Source organism: Pleurodeles waltl, chromosome 1_1 (genome assembly GCF_031143425.1).
Source record: "Pleurodeles waltl isolate 20211129_DDA chromosome 1_1, aPleWal1.hap1.20221129, whole genome shotgun sequence".
Classification (NCBI taxonomy): domain Eukaryota; kingdom Metazoa; phylum Chordata; class Amphibia; order Caudata; family Salamandridae; genus Pleurodeles; species Pleurodeles waltl.
The window spans coordinates 916,128,467-916,151,494 of NC_090436.1; positions in this window are offsets into that span (position 1 = coordinate 916,128,467).

Genomic DNA, 23,028 nt, shown 5'->3' on the forward strand with positions numbered 1-23,028 from the left:
GGCTTTGAAATCATCCCCCTAGACATTTGGTCTATGTTTACCTTTGTGAATCAGGACCATTGTTCATAATGGTTTCGTTCTGGTTTGAACTTGAAATTCACTGCATTCTTAAAATCATGGTATGTGGCTTCTTCTCCAGTTCTTAACATTTTCTTTATGACTTCTTTCACACCATCACCAGCAAGATTTCTGAGATATTTGATAATCTTCCTGCTCTCAGTTTCTTCAATTACATCAATTAAATCTTCAAATGTCTCTATCCAGGCAATCAATCTATCACCAATATTTTGCTTTTTGGCTATATTGAAAGATGACGGTTTCAGGAAGGCGGCAGCATTATAGATCAGTGTGGAGCTTACTGATGTTGGGACAGGAGCTCCCTCTAGCCTCTTTGACTGGAAACCAAGACCATTTCCATTCATGCCCTAGCACTGGCCCTGCAATGCACTACCCTTGGGGTCGCCCTTGATGGGCTCCATTGACTGAACAGCCTTCTGCCAAGTTTCTGGCTGCTGTAGATATGGACCACTCTATTAGCACAACCCCAGGCACTTCTCATGGAGCTACCGTCAACTATGGTATGATGCCTCTGCTTAGTGGGTTCGGTAAGTCATCTAGTTTGTTTTTTTTACAATTCAATTTATATTTTCTTACACCTGGTTGATCTCTGCATTGCAGCACTTTTGCTGGTAGAGTTCTTTGATAAATGATAATTGACTTTAACTGTGCTTTGTAAACCTGGTTGAATTGCCTTCAGCGTTAACACTCCGTACAATGTATACCTTTATTTTGCGTGACAGCACAGTGCCTTTTTGTATGATATTGGTCGTAGCTTCTTGACTATCAATTCCTAAAGTTCTTAGTGAAGCTTTCTTTCCATTCACACGCTTCACACAGGCTGGAGTTGCGCTTTGACTCCACATACACCAACTGTCAACTCAGAACTTCGACTAAGGCACTTGTGCACACATCAGCAGTTTGCTTTTACTATGGCAAACTCTCCAGGAGAGCACTTTCTGCTTTGGGTTACTTATCCCCTATCTCGTCGCCAGTTGTAGCATCTTCTCAGATTGGTGCCCGCTGAATGATTAGGCCCCACACTGAGCTGTAAATCATGCGTCTTTATTCCTCTGCGTGTACCTGTGAACTCCAACATTCCAAATCAAGCTTTCATTACATTCTATTCTAGCAACTACGTCACACTGATATGGGGTCCTCAGAGAGCCAGAAAGGTTCCGTTCTAAATCATGCAAGACACTACAAGTATCACTCTCATATCCTACAGGGAGTGAAAACAGAGAGCGGTATTGCACTGCTGTATAGATCAAACATTTAAAAACAATGGAAAAATGCATGTAAAATACTGGATCTACAACCAAGGAAACAGAGAAATAATGTGTCAATTACATCCCTAGGGGGTGATCTCAGGAATGGTGTTACTACAACGATAGGCACATCAAACATTATGTATTAAATTTGCAATATATTGATGCTTCTATGGGCTTTATGTAGCGTTTGGCACACAAGTTACTATGTCAAAATGAGGCACCTATCCAGTCCACAGTATTACTAGTGCAATAGACTACACTGCACTTGTAATATGGCGGATAGGATATCAGTCACATTTGCAACAAAGTTACCAGTCCGCCAAACTCTGAACACGACCTTCTAATTGTATACCACAAAACCCAGAGTTCCACTTTCCAGTTATCATAATATCAATAATTTTGACCATTAACGCATTGTTCAACCAGGATAAACAAGTCTTGCTAAAGTGGGCAGTTTCTCGATGGGCACATGATGGCCTTAATTGCTTCAATAGCTTTTAAGTGTTTTAAAACAATCAAGCGAATTGTGCCCCACGCTGCCCTTGAACGACACCACCGTTTCTGCCTCCATCAATAGGGAAGATTTCAGCCAAATGGTTTAAACGACAGTATCTCTTTATTTGTAATTTCAGACTCTATTGATTCCCTTCTGTTGCCTTCATTATGATTTCAATTGATTACCCTGGTAACTGCAATAACAATGATTGCACTTGACACTGTCTAAGACTCTTGAAATGGCATTTGAATAGGAATGGCACATTTGGAGAAAAATGTCTGCAAGAACCTGCCATTAGTGTTACACTTACACTTCACTTTTATTGACTTGCCTCTGTTGCAAATAGGTCGTTGTCTCAGAGAATGCTGTTAAACAGGGCTTGATATTCGTTAGAAGATGTTGTCTCAGAGGGACCTGGCTGAGAAAAGATCATCAATTGTTTGCTTTCTTAAAAAAATATTGCTGACACTGAAATAATCATTTTGGGCCACCTGCTCGCATTGCTATATTTTATGATGGACCATTTCGGTGTTTCGAGATGCAGTAGTTTACGCATTAGGAAAAACTTTGAATATCAAAAAATGTTCCTTTTAATGTGTAATGTATGGCTATAACTGCTAAGTAGCACATTATTTCAAGGGACGCGTTTTCCGTTGTGGAATTTTCGAGTGTCATGAAAATTTAAATTATATTTTTGTATTTATTTATTGGTTTTGCAAAAGTAGAACACAGAAAAACAAGAGCAGTTATCATCATAGATGTTACAAAAATACACCACTTCTTCAGCTGCATGATTAACAGCAGGGTGCACATTCAAATATATTAAGCGTTTGATGGCCCAGGAGGAGATCTTACCGAGAAGAAAAAATGTAAGCTTAGCTATGACTTTGTGTCTGGCAGAAGACAGCTGATTCCCCCGGCCACTCTCAATGATTGCCACTATGAGGACAACCCGCCCACTCTGTGACATGGATGTTCTCAGTCCGGGCCATGCTCTCAAGAGTTTCTTATGTCCCTACACCCACCCCTGATAGGCTCCCACTAGCGACACTCATATCGGGCTGTGACCGCAGGAATGACAAGAATGGCTCCCTGATATCTATAGGTCGGGAACGAGGTCCCAATAATTAGTCAATTGCTCTTGACAATAGATCACGTCTTCTAGCCATTTCTTCACAGTGGGAGCTGGTTTCCTACGCCCGTGTATGGCCACTCTGCGTTTGGCTAGGGGAAGCAGGATTGCAATTAGTTTATGGTCTTGTGGGGGTATGTCTGCTACATAGCCTAGCAGACTTGTCAGTGGAGTGAGTAGGAGCCTGGTATCTATCATTTCTTGGAATATGGTGTATACCGCTGACCAGAAGCGTGCCACCGAGGAACAATGACAAGCGAACTGGAGGAAAGTAGCCTGTGGCACGTTGCACCATTGGCATCTGGTATTGGGGAAGAGTCCCATCTTGAACAGCTGTGATGAGGTGTGAAGAGGCAGTGCAGGATTTTAAAATGTATGAGGTGCAATTTATAGTTTTTTGAGGGCATTGTCAGTTGCTTACAGCAACATGCCCATAGTTCCTCTGTTGGGGGGGTCTCTGGCTGCAGGCCATGCATCCCTCGATCACAATAGGAGCATTAATCTGTGTGTGGGCATAGAGCATGATAATTAATTTGCAGGGTGAGGAAGACTTTAGCATGTGTTCCAAAGGTGAAAGAGGCAGCAGGGGTTTCGGGATCGTGTGGTGTGCTCAATATGTGGCCTGCATCATATGGTAAAGCGTGTTTGAGAAAGGAGGCTATGAACCTGCCTGGCCCTAAAAGGGCAGCAAGAAAGTGTCTTCTGGGAATAAATCACCAAATGTTATTATATTTCACTGGTGGGCTTGTATAATGGCCCTTTGATCTTGCAGTGGGGGGAAAGCCGGATTGTGCTCCAATGGGGTGGAGGGGGCATAAAGTGTTGTCAATCACTCCTGCTTTCGCGATTCCTCCCAGGCCCACTGCACGCATTCAACCATATATATTTTGTCCTTGTGTGTCCTATACAGAAGGAAGAGAGCCGTTGAGAGGGCTACCTGTGGTTGATATGGAGTGGGGTGGATCCAATAGTGGAACAAAATGTGCCTGCTTGCATAGTGTGTAGAAGAACGTGTCTGGCCCTCCCAGTCCGCCCTGTGATAGTGGCAGTGGCAGGGTTTTATAGGAGATCTGTGCTTGTTTTCCAGCTCAATACAGTGAGATCACGTTAGATTGTAGTCATTTGAAGAATGACGTTGAAAGGGGGAGCGGGATGTTTAAAAACAGATACAGCAGTTTTGGTAGAATAACCACTTTAGCTATAGTGCTAAATCCAGCTGTGGGTAGGGGCAGACGTGATCAGATGGGTATGTGGTCTTTGAGCCAGTCTAGGGCTTGACCATAATTGATTTTCCATAGTTCATCTATGTCTTTATTAATCCAAAGGCCCAGGTATTGAATGGGCTCTGTTGCCCAAATCAGCGGATATTCGCATATAAAGGGTATTGTGGAGTCCGTAAATAGAAAAAAGATGGATTTGGCCTAGTTGACTGAGATTCTGGAGTATCCGCCAAACTGCATCACCTCCCGGATGAGAGGGCTGAGGTTTTCACCAGGATTACAGACGTATGGTGTGATGTCATCGGCATACATAGAGACCATAGGGCCCCTAGAGCTGAAACCAATGCTTCTGTTGGCATGGTGTTGGTGAAACCTTGCGGCTCGAGGCTCTATCGCTATAGCGAATTGAAGAGGGGATAAGGGACACCTCTGCTGTGTGCCAGGGGGAATGGGGAACAGGTCAGATATGAGTCCGTTCAGCTGCACTCGAGCCACCGGGCTCACATAAAGAAGTCTAATTTGTTGGATGAACTGTAGACTTACCCCAATACGTGCAAAGAGGGAAAACAAATATACCCATTCCAGGGAATCAAATGCCTTTGGGGCCTCTAGCAGTGCTGTCAAGGCTGGAACGTGGGGAATGAGGTGGTGCACGACCGCAAAGATCATGCAGAGATTGTGTGAAATGGACCTTCCAGGTATAAAACCTGATTGATGAGGACGGACTATCAAAGGCATCAGGTGGAGAGATGGTTTGCCAACATTTTGGCATAGATCTTGTTGTCAATGTTTATGAGAGATAGGGGCCTATAGGAGTTGCAGGGATCAGGCGGTTTGTCCAGTTTGAGTAGGGTGATGATGACCACCTCTCTCAAAGTAGATGGGAGTGGGCCAACGGCGAGGGTGTCCTGGTACATTGCCAGGGGGGGAGCAAATTCATTATAGGAAGAGGAGGTCAATCCATCAAGTCCTGGAGCTTTATCTCCTGGGAGCCCTTTGATCACCTATGTGATCTCATTGACCATTATGGGTGCATAAGCTACTCACGGGTGCCGGGTCCAGCCACAATAGTTGTGTAGAATTAAAGTATGAATTCAGCTCCGCGGGATCCGGTGAAACCGAGTGCCCATAGAGTTGGGAGTAAAAGACAGACGTCACCTCCAAGAGTTTCGAAGGGGATGATACCGGCTGTGAATTGGAGCCTAGGAGTTGGGTAATATAGGTGGAGGCATGGGGTTTACGGAGAAGCCGCGCTAGTGTCTTGCTCGAGCATTCTCCTTCTTATCTGCATGCTTGTGTTTCTATGAATCAATTATGTTTTTTCCCTTTGTGCTTCCTTGTCATACTCTGAGAGTTTAATAGTGATGTTGGCTGATATGGAGACATCTACTGTTTGGAAATAATCTAGTTCCAGCTTGAGTATCTTCCATTCCAGCTTTTCCAGCGTGGAGAAAATCGACTTCAAAATTCCAGCCTGATGGGATATACACTCACCTCGAATTACTACTCTGAATGCCTCCCATAAAGTGGAGGGAGACTGGGCAGAGTCCTTGTTGTGTGCAAAGTATTCCACTTTGGCAGCCCTGATTGCCTTGTGGAACACCCTGTATCGAAGCGCGCCAAGCTGCAGTCACCACATGAATGCTCTTGGCAGTATTTGAGCAATCTGTAGTGTTAAATTGACTGGTGTGTGGTCCAATAAAGTATGGGGGACACAGGAGATGTCTGTGACCTAGGTAGAGATGTCCCACGACAGTAACCAGAAGTCTAAGGGAGACTAATCACAGCGGTGTGGCGAGAGGCACTTATGCTCGTGTGTTGCAGGGTGCACATGTCTCCATATTTCCAGGAGGTAATTATCAGATTTGATAGTGTTTAGAGCCTCAGTGGCCCTACACAATGGTACGTTGATGTTCCATTGTATCTTGTATTATGACATTGAAGTCCCACAATGAGTCTCCCAATCTCAGTGAAGAAGGCTGGGTCATCTGTATTTTGGCCATATTTGGCAGCGAGAGTCACCGGGCAAGTATAACGTAGCGGCCCTCCCTGTCAACTATTGAGTTTATGAGCTGCCAGTGAAGGCCTCTGAGCATCAGAACAGCCACGTCACTGGCGTAATTAGAATATGCTGCTGCATAAGTGTTGTAAGTTTGTGATGTGTGAGATATGAATGTACCAGGCGTGCTTTACGGTGGTCATTAAGGCTCCGGATGTTCCATGTTATACAGGTGGTTTGGGCCATACTACTGGTGTGCTCCCCTATGTGTCTGGGGCTGGAGTAACTGCGGTGAGTAGCTAGGGCAGAGTCTTGTTTGCATTATGTAGTTGGTGCAATGAAGAACCTCATTGTACTGAAAAAACTTAAAACAAATCCCATGCCACCCCCCTCCCACTCCAACCCCCAAATTAGGTTGAATAAACCATTTCCCTTCCACCCCCCAACAAAGAAACATTAGCTAGAAACAATTTGTGAACCATCCCTGGGGAAATAGGTTGACTGGACACAACCCCTCCCATAGTGATCAGGTGGCCGGGCTAGGATGTGCAGGGTCTCTCACTCGCCAAGCTCTGTAGGGTCTGCACCTCCCCACAAACTGCTATGTCTGCAGTATCGTTGAGTAAGTGATGTGTCTATGTTTGGACTGGTCAGCCAGCTGGAATGAGTACATGGGTGACCTCGTATGGGGGGACGCCCGGCACACAAGGCATCAGGGAGGGTGAGCTTAGTCATTGTCGCTGAGATTTGGGTCATCCATACCACATTTTGGACCCCGGGAGGCCCTTCCAGCTTTCTCAACAGTTTTTACGAACTTTATAGCTGCTTTAGTGTCAGTAAAGTGGTGATGATTATCATCCACAGTAATCTTGAGTTTGGCTGGATACAGTGGAACATATGGAGTGTGGTTTTTCTGCAAGAGGCAGGAATTTGTGTCTGCCCACCTGAACCATTAGAGTGAAATCCAGGAAGAATAAGATGGTGTTGCCTTAGTATTGTAGAGGACCATGTTCCCTTGTGCGTCTCAGCACCGTATCATGATCTTTGTAGTTCAGGAGGTGGGTGATTATTGGGTGAGGCAGTGCCCCCGGTTTGCGACCACGCTGCCTGAGAGTGATGGCCGTGCTCCATGATGAACACAGCGGAGAAATCATCCGCAAAAAGGACCTTAAGCAGTGTCTCCACAAAGACTTTCATCTTAGAGATGGCTGTTGATTCCAGTACGCCAGTGAGGTGGAGATTGTTACACCTGGATCGCACCTCCGAATCTTCTTTCTTTGCCTTAATTCATTCTAAAACTCTATTCATTTTCTGTTGATATTCCTTGGTGTCTGCTTGCAGGTCATCTGCATCTAAGACACGGTTTTCCAGTGCATCCAGCCTATTTCCATGCTTGTCGACGTGTTTATGAACTTGAGCCAGCTAGCTTGTGAGGAGATTCAGCTTGGCATCTATGGCTTTTAGAATGGCTTTGACTTCAACCAGAATGTCCTTGTGCCCAGTCACTTGTTGGGGATTCTCCTCAGAGGGTCTGTGGGCATTATCTTGCCCCTGAGTCTTGGTCAGCTTGACTGGCAGCCCACTTCCAATTGAAGGATAGTTTTGGTTGTTTAGTGTCGAGCTTGCCCATTGTGACCTGTGTAAGTGTTTATCAGTCCAGACAGGGTGAGTGTTCGGGGAGTCCTGGACAGCTAGGAGTACCAAGAACACAGCTGTGGTGAAGACACACTGCGCAGGGTTGTATACACCACCCATGAGAGCGAGTAACGCTGCATGTTGTGTTCCTGCCTCACCCCAGGTCAGACGTCGTTCAGGGGGTATGAGGAGACCTGGTTGGATCTGTGTCGTAGCTGCTCATGAGGGATAAACACCTTCATACTGTTCTGGTTACAGACAGTCTCATGAGGGGTCTTTTGTGGGTGCTTTAGCCCCTCTGTTACCACTCCAATATGATTATCACCCCATTCACCAATAGTAGTGAGTGGTGGAGGTCCTGGAGCATCTAAATCTCCTGGGGTCAATCTCAGTCCGGGCGGGGTTAGTGAACCATGCAACAGTTCATGGAGGGCTGGTGGATGTTGAAGCCATGGTGAGGGGTGGAGCTGTCCTCCCCATGTGTCTCAAGATGCTGTGGCCTGAGGAGTTGCAGGTCTTGTGTGACAGCTGGAGCCGGGTGTGGGGTATGTCTGTGTCGAGGATGGGTGCGCCCTGCACTGCAGACTATGTCCTTTTATGGGCCCCATCTCCCAGCGGGAGTACCAAGGCCCCCTTCAGCACTTGGTGTAGGCTGCGTGCCTAGCAGCTGAGCTCACTGGCAAGTTTCACCGGCGGTGACACCCGTCTGACTCACCACCTGAGGGCCAAAGAGCGCTGCGGCATGGTCCAGCAGGTAGCGCAGCCCTCAGTTCAGGCCCTTGAAGTACACTGCCTCTCCTCCTTGAGGGAACTCCAGGCACTGCACAGGCCACGCCTGCTACACCTGTGCAGCACCCCGGTCCACTGTGGTCCCTGTGCAACATTGGATGGTTGGCTTCTGTGTCTGTAGTCAGTGTCCTACTTGTACTTTCACTCTCAGGGCCTTGCAGATTGCGGGATTCAGCTGCGTCACATAGTAGGCACCAGATGTCTCAGGTCCCATTGGTCCCTGGTGTCTAGCATCCATGGTAGATGGTCCGCTCCTTGAGCATTCAGCAGCCAGCCCTCTGCCCACCCAGAAGGGTAGTCATCAACGCAGTGCAGCAGGAATGTTTCGGCAGGTCAGGCGGACCCTATCCAAAGGATTCTGTCAGATTGTTAGGCCGGCTGACAGAGCCATCTTGCTGCTTGGTCAGGACACGCCCCCCTCCCCCAATTTACATGATTTTAATGTTAACATCAACAGACATAAAGGACAGTTGTAGCTGAGAAAGAAAGACATTAGAATGCAAAAAGTAACAAAAAGAACTTAAGAGCATGCCATGCTACCAGACCCTTGTCATTTTTATCCTTCATTTATAGTGACATGCTAATTCCATATGAGTGATAATAGGAAACATCTGTGAATGGTTTGTCTCCAGCACTCAATTCGGGAAGTACAGGGGCAAATTCACTTTAAAAAAAAACAAAGGTTACAGGGACTTTATAGTTAGGCTAGCATTACAAACGTACAAAACCATAGAAATTCAGCAGTCATAGTTAGAGTTTTTTCAAATAACCATAACTCATGCCCTAAGGTAACTATACTTGCGCCCCACCACGCACAATTAACTCATCAATACATTTATTGCAAATGTTGCAGTGCTAATTTCAGTGATGCAATAGGAGATGTCATGACTGATGTAATATATGTGGTAATTAGCAGTGCATGGTGAGGGCACTAGTTTTAGTCACCTTACGGCATGAGTTATAGTTACTTGAAAAAACTCTAACTATAACTGCTGAATTTCTATGTGCTTGTATGTTTGAAATATAAGCCTAGCTATTATTGTTTTTTTAAAGTACATTTCTATGTTTTTTAAAATTACTTTTCTTAACTATAACTTTCCTGTAACCTTTGTTTTTTTTCAGAGAACTTCTTTGTTTTTTTTAACATTAAGTAATTTTAATTACTTTGTGTTAACTCAACCACCGTCACATTTCCTATAAGCACCAAACTCTGTGCCACGCATGGCCTTTAGCTGTGCTTGGCGGGGTTGGCCACAGTGACCTACCCCCTATAACCACCCAACCACACATGGTCTTTGGCTGTGCACAGCAGGGATTGGCTGCGGGGCATGGCCTGTGGCCTACCCTCTATAACCACCCAAACCCACAGCACGTATGACATTCAGCTGTGCTCGGCGGAGCTTGGCCGTAGGCCTGTCCTGTGGCCGGTACCTGATGCCTATCCCCTATAACCACCGCTGGGGACCACCACTTCCCCCCTAGGGCTAAATAAATATTTTAAACTGGGATAAGGGCACACAACTTTCTCATTCCTGGGTGGATTTCAGATGTTTTGTACTTTGCAGAAGTGTCTTTTTGTTTGGTGGAGAGGTGATTATATTCCTCTGCATCAAGAAATCATCTCCAAAATTGGCAGGAAACATGCTGGGTGGTGGCTTTTAGTAAGTTGTCCATCACCCTGGGAAAAGGGCCTGAAGATGTTGCATACCACTAATGTATATGCAGCAGGGCCAATCAGGTGGGGCTTCAGTCACTTTACATGCTCAAAGTATCACAATATAAGATATTGTGCTTGAAAGAGGAAGGAAGCAAACACCTCCATCGAGGAATACAGATAACATTTCAAGGTGGAACTGCACAGAAAGCACACTTGCTTTGCCTTGACCATGCCCTCGGGGGCCTATTAGTAAGCTGTCCATCAACCTGGGAAACGGGCGGGAAGATGTTTTCAATATATATATTGATGGGGACCTCAGGGAGAGCCTCAAGGCCCCTGTGGTCCCAACTGGCTCCCCCGTCTCCTGCTAGAGTCAGCATTGCTCCAGCATGCAGGGAGCTGCTAAATATGCAGCTCCCTGCATGCAGGAGCAATCTTTCATCTGTTTTCCTGCCCTCAGAACAGTGGACAGGGAAACAGATGAAAAGTCAGCTCCCAGCAAGCGGGAGCAGTTTGCCAGCTTCCACAGGATGCAGGAGACCGGCTAGGACCGTGGGTCCTTGACGCTCCCCCCGCGATCCTGTCACTCACTTTTTCTCTCTTCCATCCCATAGTGGGATGGAAGAGAGAGAGAGAGAAATTCTTATGGCAATGGCCACTGCATACAATGACTTCAAAGCAGCAATCAAAGTGTGTTAAAAAAGTTTGGGAACTGGGATGCTGCATGCAATGGGGATGGGGGCAATGTGTATGAGGGTGGGTCAAATGTGTGGCTAAAAAACTAAAAAGTCTGTAAGTAATTGTGGTCTTTAACCTTCAGGTACCTACATATAAAATAACTTGCAGCTGAAATGAAAAATGTATTTAAAAAGTTGTTAATCAGTGGGACATGCACTATAGTACATTATGAAACTTCTTCAGGTTGCACTGCAAAGGTGTGTGTGCAACAAGGGAACAACAAAATTGGTTGGTTGGTGCAATAGAGAATAGTGCCTGTTTACTTTTGGTGCTACAAAGTCTCAGCCTGTGACAGAAAGAACTGTAAATATGTAAGTCTTTATTTTAAATTTGCATTACACACAGTATAAGATAGAATGCAAAAAATGTGCATTTGAAGTTAAATTGGTACTTCCAAAATAAAGATTTTAGTAATGCCCAGTCTGTACAGAATGCATTTTTTAAATATAACGGTCCCTTAAAAGCACACACTTCACAGCTCAACTTATGACTCCCTTGCACTATCAGTCAAAAAGAATTAGGGGCACATTTACAAGCCCCTTGCAGCACTTAGTTCCACAGTAGCATCATTTATTTTACGCTACGGCGGCACAAAATAGGTCCTCACCCTGCGCCAAATTTACAACTTGGTGCAATGCTCGCATTGCTCCACTTTGTAAACCCTTACATAGCCATTTTATACCTGCACCAGGTATTATGTATTCAAGGGGGGCATTCCCCCACAGAGAGGTCCAATAAAATGGTGCAGCAAAATTTATAAGATTCCACTACACCATTCTAGCATAATTTTTTAACACCTGCCCAGGACAGGAGTTAAAGTGATGCGAGGTTATTTCCTATAGGCCTCTCCGAGCTTTTCTGGACTAGCGTCAACATTTTTTGTGCTAGTCCAGCAAAGCACCACAGTAGCGAAAAAATGTTGACGTGATTGTGCTAACGTGTGCATGGTGCGCTCCATTACCAATACAGAGCTATCATGGTGTTGTTAGGGGGGGCAAAGGGCAAGGTAAGGAAACTGGTGCATTGGAGCCGATGCACCAGTTCTGTATACATGCCCCTAAATCTTTGTCATCACAAAGCTGCAAGACATTCTATCAATTAAAGCCAGTATCAGCTCCCAATCACCCTTTACATTAGCAGATTCACCAGTTGCTCATATTTGCATTTGTTTCAGGCAAGCAGGCACCCTGGCAAGAAGGCTTTAGAATTGTTCAGTTGTGGGCCCGCCCTCGGTTTTACTCCGTGAGTAACTCCCTGAATGACACTTCAGCTGAAGTTTTTAAACTATCAGCATTAACCATCCTGGAATGGTTGTCATTTCACAAAATAGTAGGGGAACGTTTTCCATAAATTCAAAAAGTACAGGCACATTGTGCACATCCGATCCCATCCACTTCAATCTCTGCTTCAAAGCATCAAAGTAGCAAGATATTTGGTGCAAATATTATAGTTGCGTTTTCATAGACTGCAGACCAGGGTCACTTCTGGCCTAATGGTAAAGCTCTTTCACTGTCAGTAGGTTGAAGATTCAAATCCTAGTATGTCATGTGCGTGTGTCTGTTTATTTTCTAGTGTTTTGATGATTAAACATTCCTAGTGATGGAACATTCAAATCCTTTGCCAATCATAATCTGTGGGATGAATGTCATAGCTAAATCTGGCCACTTCATAGTAAGGAGTCACCTCTGGCCTAGTGGTTAATGACTCAGACATCCACACTCAAGGTTAAGAGTTCCAATCTGGGTGAGTTTGTGGCCATTTCCTACATTAGTTGTGTTTCAAATATACATTTTTAAGATGCATACTGAAAGGTGATCTCACTCTTTTTAATTGACAAAAACATTTTCTCTATCTCTCTCAATTTCTCTCTGTCAAATCTTTCTCTAAATTGCTCTCACTCTCAGTCTCTCACTTTCTCTCACTCTCTGAGGGTTGGGTGGTTATAAAGGTTGGCCACAGCCCCTGCAGTCAACCCCCGCTGCACACAGCCAAAGGTTGTGCACAGAGGTGGTCGGATTAACATATAGTAATGAAAATTACTTTACGCAAAAAAAACCATAGCAATTCACTGAAAATAACAAAGGTTAGAGGGACATTATATTTAGGAAATCGAAATAAAAAAATGGAAATTCAATTAAAAAGCCAAACGTTACAGTGACTTCATAGTTAGGTTACTTGTACAAAATCTTCGAAGCTCACCAGTTATAGCTATTTCAAGTAACTATAACTCATGCCCTGAGGTAACTATAACTCACGACGTCACCATGCACTGCCAATAACCCCAGATATTACAGAAATCATGACATCTTTTATAACATCATTAATAATATCACTGTAATTTTTGGTGTGAAATTATTCATAAACAAACTGTGCATGGGGGAGCACAAGTTATAGTTACCTTAGGACGTGAAGGCTCCACGGTTCCATCTGGCTAGTTATAACCTGAGAGGGAAGTTTTGGCCGCCATTTTGTTTTATCAGGGAAACAGTCACCGGGACTCAAATGTAGGCTGAAATGGCCATGAAGGGGGTCAGAGTAGAATTTCCCTGACTCCATGGTGATGATTGAGATGTATAAAATAGGAAAGAATGGCCAGAAAATAGACAAACATTTTTGACAGTTCCTGAGCTCCACACAGCCCCCCCCCCCATGTAACTCTGAGGCAGATCCGCAAATCTTGGCACGAATAAAAAAGGATCTGCTATACCCGAAGTTGGCAATAGATAGAACTGAGCAAAATGTGAGATTTATCACTACATATTCTAATCAATCTCAGATTATCAGACATATTTTCAATAAGAGTTGGCACATTTTACACACAGATTCTATCCTAAGTAATGATATATCCAACATGCCCTTGGTTACTTTTTGTAAGAGTAGATCACTAAGTGATGATTTAAGTCATAATATGGTCACAAGTGGTTATGAGATTGTATTAGCATCAGGCAACCCGGCTGGGTTTTTCTGTTGTAAACACTGTAAGGCTTGCAGGTATAGTGATAACTGCGTTGAAGTAGTTGGTGATAATGGACATTGGACCCATCAAATTGAAGGTCACTTTAATTTCAACACAGATTTTTGTATATATTGTTTGAGATGCCCGTGTAAAAATTTTTATGTGGGCAGTACAAATCACAAAGCTAGGAAAAAGTGTTTAGGAGCATATTAGAGCCATTCACAACTGTGATCGTAACTATCTGGTAGCAAGACATTTCCATGAGAAACATAATGGGGATGAACGGCTGCTTGGTTTTGTGGTCATTGATCAGATTAAGTCTACCGCTCGGGGTGGGAATAGACAGAGAAAAATTAGGATCTTAGAATCCAAGATGATAATTAGGCTTAACACCCTGAGCCCTGTGGTTCTCAACTCAAGTGAAGAAATGAATGTACATTTGGGTTGAAATGAGTTGCTGGTTAGAATTTGTAAGAAATATTTTAAAGTAATTTTTGCACATTATGGGTTATGTAATTTCATATGTAGATGTGTTGGATTTGGGTTTGCTCACATGTTAGCATGAAATAAGGGGTATGTCATAGTGATGTTGTTGAGTAATAGATTTATTGGTATTTTACTACTATATGGATGGGCAATGCAATTGGGTGATCAAGGTAATATGTATAATATTGAGGTTATGATTTAATTCATTGCACTATTGGATTAGTATTATGAAATGCAATAATTGCATCTCTAAATATAAATACAAATATTATCCTGACGTATGTATCCATTTAAGGTGCATATAATACAATATGTATACTGTGGACATTTAAAAATGGCGCCCGTGTTCCCTGTGGATTGCAAGCATTTGTTTTGTGTAGTCCTTTGTTTGTGTTTTATGTTTATTATTGGTATTTAATATGTGTAGCGAACTGCCAGCCTACACGTGAACAAGGCTACGGCTGAAACGCGTTGTGTGGTGGGAGGAGGCATTTGGTATTAAAGTATTTATGGACTTCATTTTGCTGCCCGAGCATTCTTTTAAATAATATTTGGAGGAACTGCTGTAATATTTGTGGAGAGCTGGATCCACGCTCGGACCGCCACCGCTAAAGTAGCCTCGGTTGTCTGGCATTCGGGAGTGGTTATATATATATATATATATATATATATATATATATATATATATATATATATATATACAGATATGTATATATATATATATATATAAACACTCAGATGACCACTCTGCCACCCATGCAGCTGCTCTCAAACCCAGTAACATACCCAGATAGACACTCTCACACCTAGACACATCTGCTTATACCAACTCTGTAGGAGGGTAACCTGGTTTTGTAGTGGGTACCAAAGGTACTTACACTTTATGCCAGGTCCAGTTATCCCTTATTAGTGAAATGTAGTCAGTGTCTAGAAGCCAGGCTGTCTAGAGGTAGCTGTAGGCAGAGCAGCCAAGACTGAACTAGGAGACATGCAAAACTCTTGCAATACCACTGTGGTCACACAGCATTCACACACGAAAGACAATACTCAGTGTTACAAAAATAAAGGTACTTTATTTTAGTCACACAATGCTAAAAACACTTTGGAGACTGTACTCCCTTAGAAGGTAAGTAAATTACACAATATATACACTAGTAACCAAAATCAGGTCAGTACACAGTAGGAAAACAGCAAACAGTGAAAATCGCAATCGGTTGCAATGGGACTAGGGGGAACACAAACCATATACTAAAATATTGGAATGTGAAAGTCGGTTTACCACCTAGGCAAGTGCAGTGTGTAGAGGGGCCCTGGGAGTGTAAGAAAACACTAAAGGCAAGTAATGTCCCCCACCCCAGAGCCCAGGAAAGCAGGAGTAAAACACAGAAAGTTTCCTAAAACACACTAGAAGTCATGATAGAAGATAATGCAAGAACCAGAAGAGACTGCAAGACACCAATGATGGATTCCTGGACCTGAAGACCTGTGGAAGAAGGGGACCAAGTCCCAGAAGACATGAAGACTCCTGGGAGGACAGGAGCCCCTGCTAACCCGGATGAAGGTGCAAAAGAAGAGCCACCGATGAGAAGACAAATTCAGTATTGCACCAAAGAACACATATGCAGGTTCCTGGTTAGTACAGAATATGTCACACGCTGGGTGGATAAATGCAGTCTGGTTTGCGTCGCTGGATTCTGCCAACAAGACTTGGCACACGGAAAGCTCGTGGTTAGCAGAAAATGGCGCTGCTTGGGACCAGGAGGGCCCTGGTGGCCTCTACCAGGAGAAGGAGACAGTGGGGGCTCGCAGCAACTCAGAGAGCCCTCAGAAGACCAGGCAGCATGCACAGGAGTCCCATAGCATGGGAACAAAGAAGGTGCAAATGGAGGTCCATGCAGCATGACACAAAGGATTCCCACGCTGCTGGAGAACCACTTTGGAAGCTGTGTATCACAGGATGGAGTGCTGGGGCCTAAGCTGTGCTGTGCACCAAGAACTGAAGAAACACCCAGAGGACAGACCCTAAATAGCCCTGAGAGGGGGATTGGTCACCTAAAACAGGTAAGCACCTATCAGAAGGGGTCTCTGACATCACCTGCTGGCCCTGGCCACTCAGATGCTCCCAGAGTGCCCACCAACTTGGAATCCAAGATGGCAAAACCCAGGGACACTCTGGAGGAGTTTTGGGCACCACCCCTGGGGTGGTGATGGACAGGGGATTGGTCACTTGCCTTTCCTTTGTCCAGTTTCGTGCCAGAGCAGGGACTGGGTGACCCTGAACCGGTATAGACTGGATTATGCAAGGAGGGCACCATCTGTACCCAGCGGGGTCCCAAAGCGGCTCTGGGAGGCTCTGGGAGGATATCCCTCCCATGTCTGTAACACCTATTTCCAAAGGTAGAGGGCGTAACACCCCTCTCCTAAAGGGCATGGATTGTTCTGCCTTCCTGGGATTAAGCTGCTCAAGCACCAGGAAGGCAGACGCCTGTCTGTGAGGTGGCAGCAGCTGGGGCTGCAGTAAAAACCTCAGAAGGCTGGTATGGCAGTACTGGGGGTCCACTGTGGAGCCCCAAGAGTGCATGCGATTGTGCAACTAATACTGGAATCAGTAGTGGGGTACAATTCCCAGTTGTGAGACACCTTACTTGGCCATTTTCGGAGTTACCATTGTGAAGCTGTACATAGGTATTGACCTATGTACAGTGCACACTTCAAATGGCATCCCAACACTCACAAAGTCTGGGTCAATGGGCCTGGACGTCGTGGGGGCACCTCTGCTAGTTCAGGGGTGTCCTCACACACAGGTACTTTGCACCCAGCTTTCAGGGTTGGAAGACCTGATATTTAGATGACTTATAAGTGACCTGGTGCAGTGAAAATGGCTGTGAAATAGTGCATGCACTATTTCACACACCCTTCAATGGCAGTCCTTTAGAAGCCTTTGTATGGGCTCCTTATGGGTGGTCAAAAGAAATGCGGCAGCCCATAAGGATCCCCTGGAACCCCAATACCCTGGGTACCTAGGTACCATATCCTAGGGACTTATGTATCTTTAGCTCATGTAAACATTTTTCACACACTTACAGACGTGATGATGTAACCAGTGATATCATCACTGATGTCATTTGAGATGTCATCTGTGATGTCATCAGTGATGTCACTGACCATGTCATGAGTGATGCAATAAGTAGCAGTGTATTGTGGGGCATAAGTTATAGTTAGGACTGGTAACTATAACTAATGAATTACTACGGTTGTGTGCATGCAAATTGTATAATAACGTTCCTGTTACCTTTGTTTTTTTGTGACTAAACGTTTGTGGCTGAGCCGTACATGAGCACTTAATTTTGTGGAGATTTGTATGTATAGATTCACTTAAAAAAATAAAGGTTACAGGAACATTATAGTTAGGATCACATAATACAGTTAAAAAAAACATAGAAATTCACATGTTATAGATAAAGTTATTTCATGTAACTATAATTTGCGCCCAAAAGTAACTACAGCTTGCGAACCCACCATGCTCATTTATCTGATCAATAATTTTACTGCAGATGTTACAGTGGCATTATCTATGATGTTATGAAAGATGTCATGAGTGTTGTAATTTGTGGGTTAATTAGAAGTGCATGGCAAGGTCGCGAGTTGTTACCTTAGGGCGTGAGTTATATTTTCCTGAGATAACTCTAACTATAACATGTGAATTTATATGGTGTTGTATGTGTATAATGTGTGCCTGACTATAATGTCCCTGTAACCTTTCTATTTTTTAAGTGAATTTCTATGTTTTATTTAATTCTATTTCTTAACTATAATGTCCCTGTAACCTTTGTTTTTTTCAGTGAATTTCTATTTTTTTTTCAATGTGAAGTAATTTTTATTACTATGCGTTAATCCAAACACCACAGTGCACAGCCTTTGCCCGTGCACGGCAGCGGTTGCCCGCAGGGCCTGACCTGTGGCCAGTCCCTGCGGTCAACACCCCCAACCCCATGCTACACACAGCCTTTGTAACAGCAGTTGGCCACAGGTCTGTGTGGCCCCCCTTCCCGGGTCAATTTCAACCTCAGGGATGACACCCTCCCAGGCCCAACCTAAATATTTAATTTTTTGGGAGAGGGGGGCCCTACCCCAAAATCATCTTGACCCCACAGACCCCATTTCCCAGGGCTCGGCCTAAATATTACATTTTTGGGGGGGAGGAGGCCGCATGCCGCCCCCCCAGCTGATCTCAGCCCTGGTGACCCCATTCCCTGGGGTCCAGCAATGTGATCTGGGTGAATAAAGATGGGGACCCTCGGGAGAGCATGAAGGCCCAGTGGTCCCATCCAGTTTCCCACCTCTTGTGGGAGCCAGCATTGCTGTCACAGAGGGAGCTGCTCCCTGTCTGTGAGAGCAATGTGTCCTCTGTTTCCCAGCCTGCATCTCCATGGGCTGGGAAACAAAGGAAACATCCGCTCACAGGAAAGGAGAGCTGTTTGACAGCTCTCCTTCACTGTGAGTGGAGTGACTTGGTTGGAGCAGTCAAAGTTCCCGCACAAGTCAAAGCACACAACTGTGTCCAGGTGGGCACCCTGGGATATAGCAGGGGATGTCCCAGAGGCATCCTCCCGCATCCATTTTCTAAAATGACCTAGGGAGAGAGTGGTCCCTGGGGCTGCAGGGGATGCCAGACGGCACACCCCGTTCAAAATGTACTTGCCCAATGGACTGATTACAAAACAAGTGCGGAAACCGGTGCTTGGTCTTTTTTAAATTTTCAGCACTTGGGGCCAGATGCAGGAAACGTTTAGCGAGTCGCAAACATCAAAAATTGCCATTTGCGACTCGCTAAACGCATTTCCCTATGCAGAAATGCATATTGCGAGTCGGGATGCGGTCGCAAAGGGTATCGCAGTTACCATCCACTTCAAGTGGATGGTAACCCACTCGCAAATTGGAAGGGGTCCTCATGGGACCCCTTCCACTTTGTGAATGGACCCAACATTTTTTTTTCAGGGCAGGTAGTGGTCCAAGGGACCACTACCTGCCCTGAAAAAATACCGAAACTAAAGGTTTCGTTTTTTTTTTTTAAGTGCAGCTTGTTTTCCTTTAAGGAAAACGGGCTACACTTTAAAAAAACAAACTGCTTTATTGATAAAGCAGTCACGAACATGGAGGTCTGCTGACGACAGCAGGCCTCCATGTTTGCGAGTGCCTAGACTCGCTATGGGGCCGCAATTTGCGACCCACCTTATTAATATTAATGAGGTGGGTCATTGCGACCCCATAGCGAGTCGCAGACGGTGTCTAAGACACCGTTCTGCATTGGAAATTCCGACTTGCAATTTGCGAGTCGCTCCGACTCGCAAATTGCAAGTCGCATTTTCCAAATTTGCTACATCTGGCCCTTGGTCTTTTTTTAATTTCAACAGATCCACACTGAACTATTTAAAAAATATATATTTTTAACCTGGGGGGGTGGGGGGTGGGGTCCCTCTGTCCCTCTGTGACCCCAGAACCAGAGCTAAGGGGTCAGGGTACTCTGCCCTGGCCACTTTTCTTATTTAAAAAAAAAAAAAAATTGTGGGACTCAGCTGAAGTCAAGTCCCAAGATGGCTGCCAACAATTCCTTATTGAAGTGTGTGCAGCCAATCACAGGGACAGTTGGATCTGTGGAAGATCCACATCCCTACATATCTATATTTATTGCTCTTCAATATCCCAAAACTACTGAACGGATTTACACCAAATTACAAAAAAGTACAATCTACGCACCAAGATCTACCTTCCTGCCAAATATGGTGTAATTCCGTTCAACAGTTTGGGCTATAAGCGTGTCTAAATCCACTATGGAAATGCATTTTGCTTCCCCCTCTTTTGTCATCCCCTACCTGAACGATCACACTGTAACTTTGAAAACAGCAGCTGACCTAAGCAAAGTATGTTTTGAAAATGTTGTGAAGATTTGTCAAGTGGCACCAAAAATATTGGCAAAACAGAATAACGCTCTTCCTAAGGAAACTAGGTCCTAGCTATAACTACCTGCTGGCAACTATACATATATATATATATATATATACATCTTCATTCACTCTTCCTTGAAAGCAACATAACTTCATGAGGGTGTTGCGCTAGCAGCAGACTAAGCTATCACAACCTCCACAAAATGAGGGGCACATGAAGGGCTCAGCCACAAAAGATTATTCCAAAAGCAGGCAACAACAAGGATGCATTTTGCCCTCTCAACCTTGATCACATGGCCATTCTTGTTATAGTTCACCTCAAACAGTGCATGAAAATATACAAAGAACAAAATTGTGGAAAAAAATTATGGCTGCCTTCTTAGAACGGTAAAAGCTTATCAGCCTCAACTATGTACTTGCAACCCAATTAGGTAGGGCGAAAAAAGACTGATATGAAATTAAAATTAGAATGCACAGATATGTAATTCACAAAATAAGAATACATCACCGTCAATATTTAACATTTGTAGCACAGTCAAGCCCACGTGAACATTCAAAATAGGTGGGTAGAAAAACCTACAATATGCCAGGCAAAGTTCACCTGAAATAAAGCATAAATACAACAAGAGGCTAAAGTGTACAGAAGAAATCAAGGTAGTCATCTTAAATCAATCTCAAATGGCCCGATGTCTTGGTACACTATGAAAATAGAACAAAATCCCTTCCATGTCACTGAAATCAGAGTACATGGGTATGGCATTTGCAAAAAAATTAAACTAATAGAACAAACATTAACATGCTGTTTAAAGTATATGTGGCATCATTATGCCCAAATGGGCATACAAAACACATAAGCGCCAACATATATGTCACTACACTCTATGCTATTCCACTGTATGCCACCACACTATACCTCACTCCACTCTGTGCCAGTCCACTCTACATCGATACACTCTACACCACTCTACTCCTTGCCACTCCACTGTAGGTTACTCCACTGTATTCTATGCCACTGCACGCCAGTCCATTCTACCATACTCCACTCTATGCCACTGTACTTTACACCACAATGTACGCTATTCCACTGTATGCGGCTCTACTGTACAACACTCCAGTCTGTGCCACTACACTGTATGCTATTCAACTGTATGCTACTACACTATACCTCACTCCACTTTATGACAGTCCACGCTACACCACTACACTCTATGCTGATCTACTCTGTGCCACTCCACTCTATGCCACTCCACTCTATACTATTCGACTGTACAACAGTCCATTCGACCACACTCCACTCTATGCCACTGCACCGTACACCACTCCACTGTACAATATTTATGGTATGTTGCTCCATTGTATGACTCTACAGTCTATGCCACTACACTGTATGCCAATCCAATCTGCACTATTCCCCTGTACAACACTCCACTCAATGCTATCTCACTGTATGCCTTTCCACTCTATGTCACTCCTCTATGTCACTCTACTGCAGAGGTCTTCAAACTGGGGGGCGAGCCCCCCTTGGGGGGCCTTAAGTGATCCCAGGGGGGGCGCCAAACTCTGGCAAAAAGAAATATTATACAGATAATATGCCTTTGTTTTAAGCAGAAGCATGTTATTGCAGTTTTAAAAAGGTAACAGTACTTAACTGCAATGTTTAAATAGGTTTAGATATATTTAAACAGTGCCATCTTTCTAAAATAAATGTGAAAAATTCTGAGGGGGGGCCCCAAAGATTTTTATTTTTCAACTGGGGGGGCGCGGCATTAAAAAGTTTGAAGACCTCTGCTCTACTGTATGCTATACCTTTGTATGACACTTCACTGTATGGCGCCACTTTACTCTATGCCACTCCACTGCCTGCCACTCCAGTCTCTGCAATTCCACTGTATGCTACTCCACTCTATGCTACTTGAATCGGCATGGTTCCACTGTACGCAACTCCAGTCTTGCCACTCTCCTCCATGCTATTCCACTCTATGCCACTCCACTTGATGCCACTCCACTGTACACTTTTTCACTCTATGCCTGTCCACTCTATGCCACTCCACTATAAGCTATTCCACTCTACACCACTGCACTCTATAACACTCCACTCTATGCTATTATAAACTATGCCACTATCATGTACCAAGCTCCACTGTGCCCCTGTCCACTCTAAGCTACTTCACTTTACAATACTCCACTGTAAGCTATTAAACTCTACCTCACTCCATTCTATGCCTCTCCATTCTTTTCTTTGTCATACCGCTGTATGCTGTTCTATTTTATGCTACTCCACTCTAAGCACTATACTCAACAAAACTCCACTGTACGCTAGTCCACTATATGCCACTCTACTGAATATAACTCAACTCCATGTCACTCCACTGTACCCCGCTTCACTCAAGTATACATTATTCCACAGTACTCAACAACACTCTATGCCACTGAACTCCACGCTATTTGGCTCTATACCACACCACTCTACCCTACTCCACAGTACATCACTCCATGGTGCACTATTCCACCCTATGGTACTCCACTGTATACCACTGCACTGTATGCCAATCCACTGTGCGAATCTGTTCCACTTGGGCATTTGCCACTTCAATGAATAGCACTCTATTGTATGCCACTCCACTCTACACTACTTCACTGTACGCTA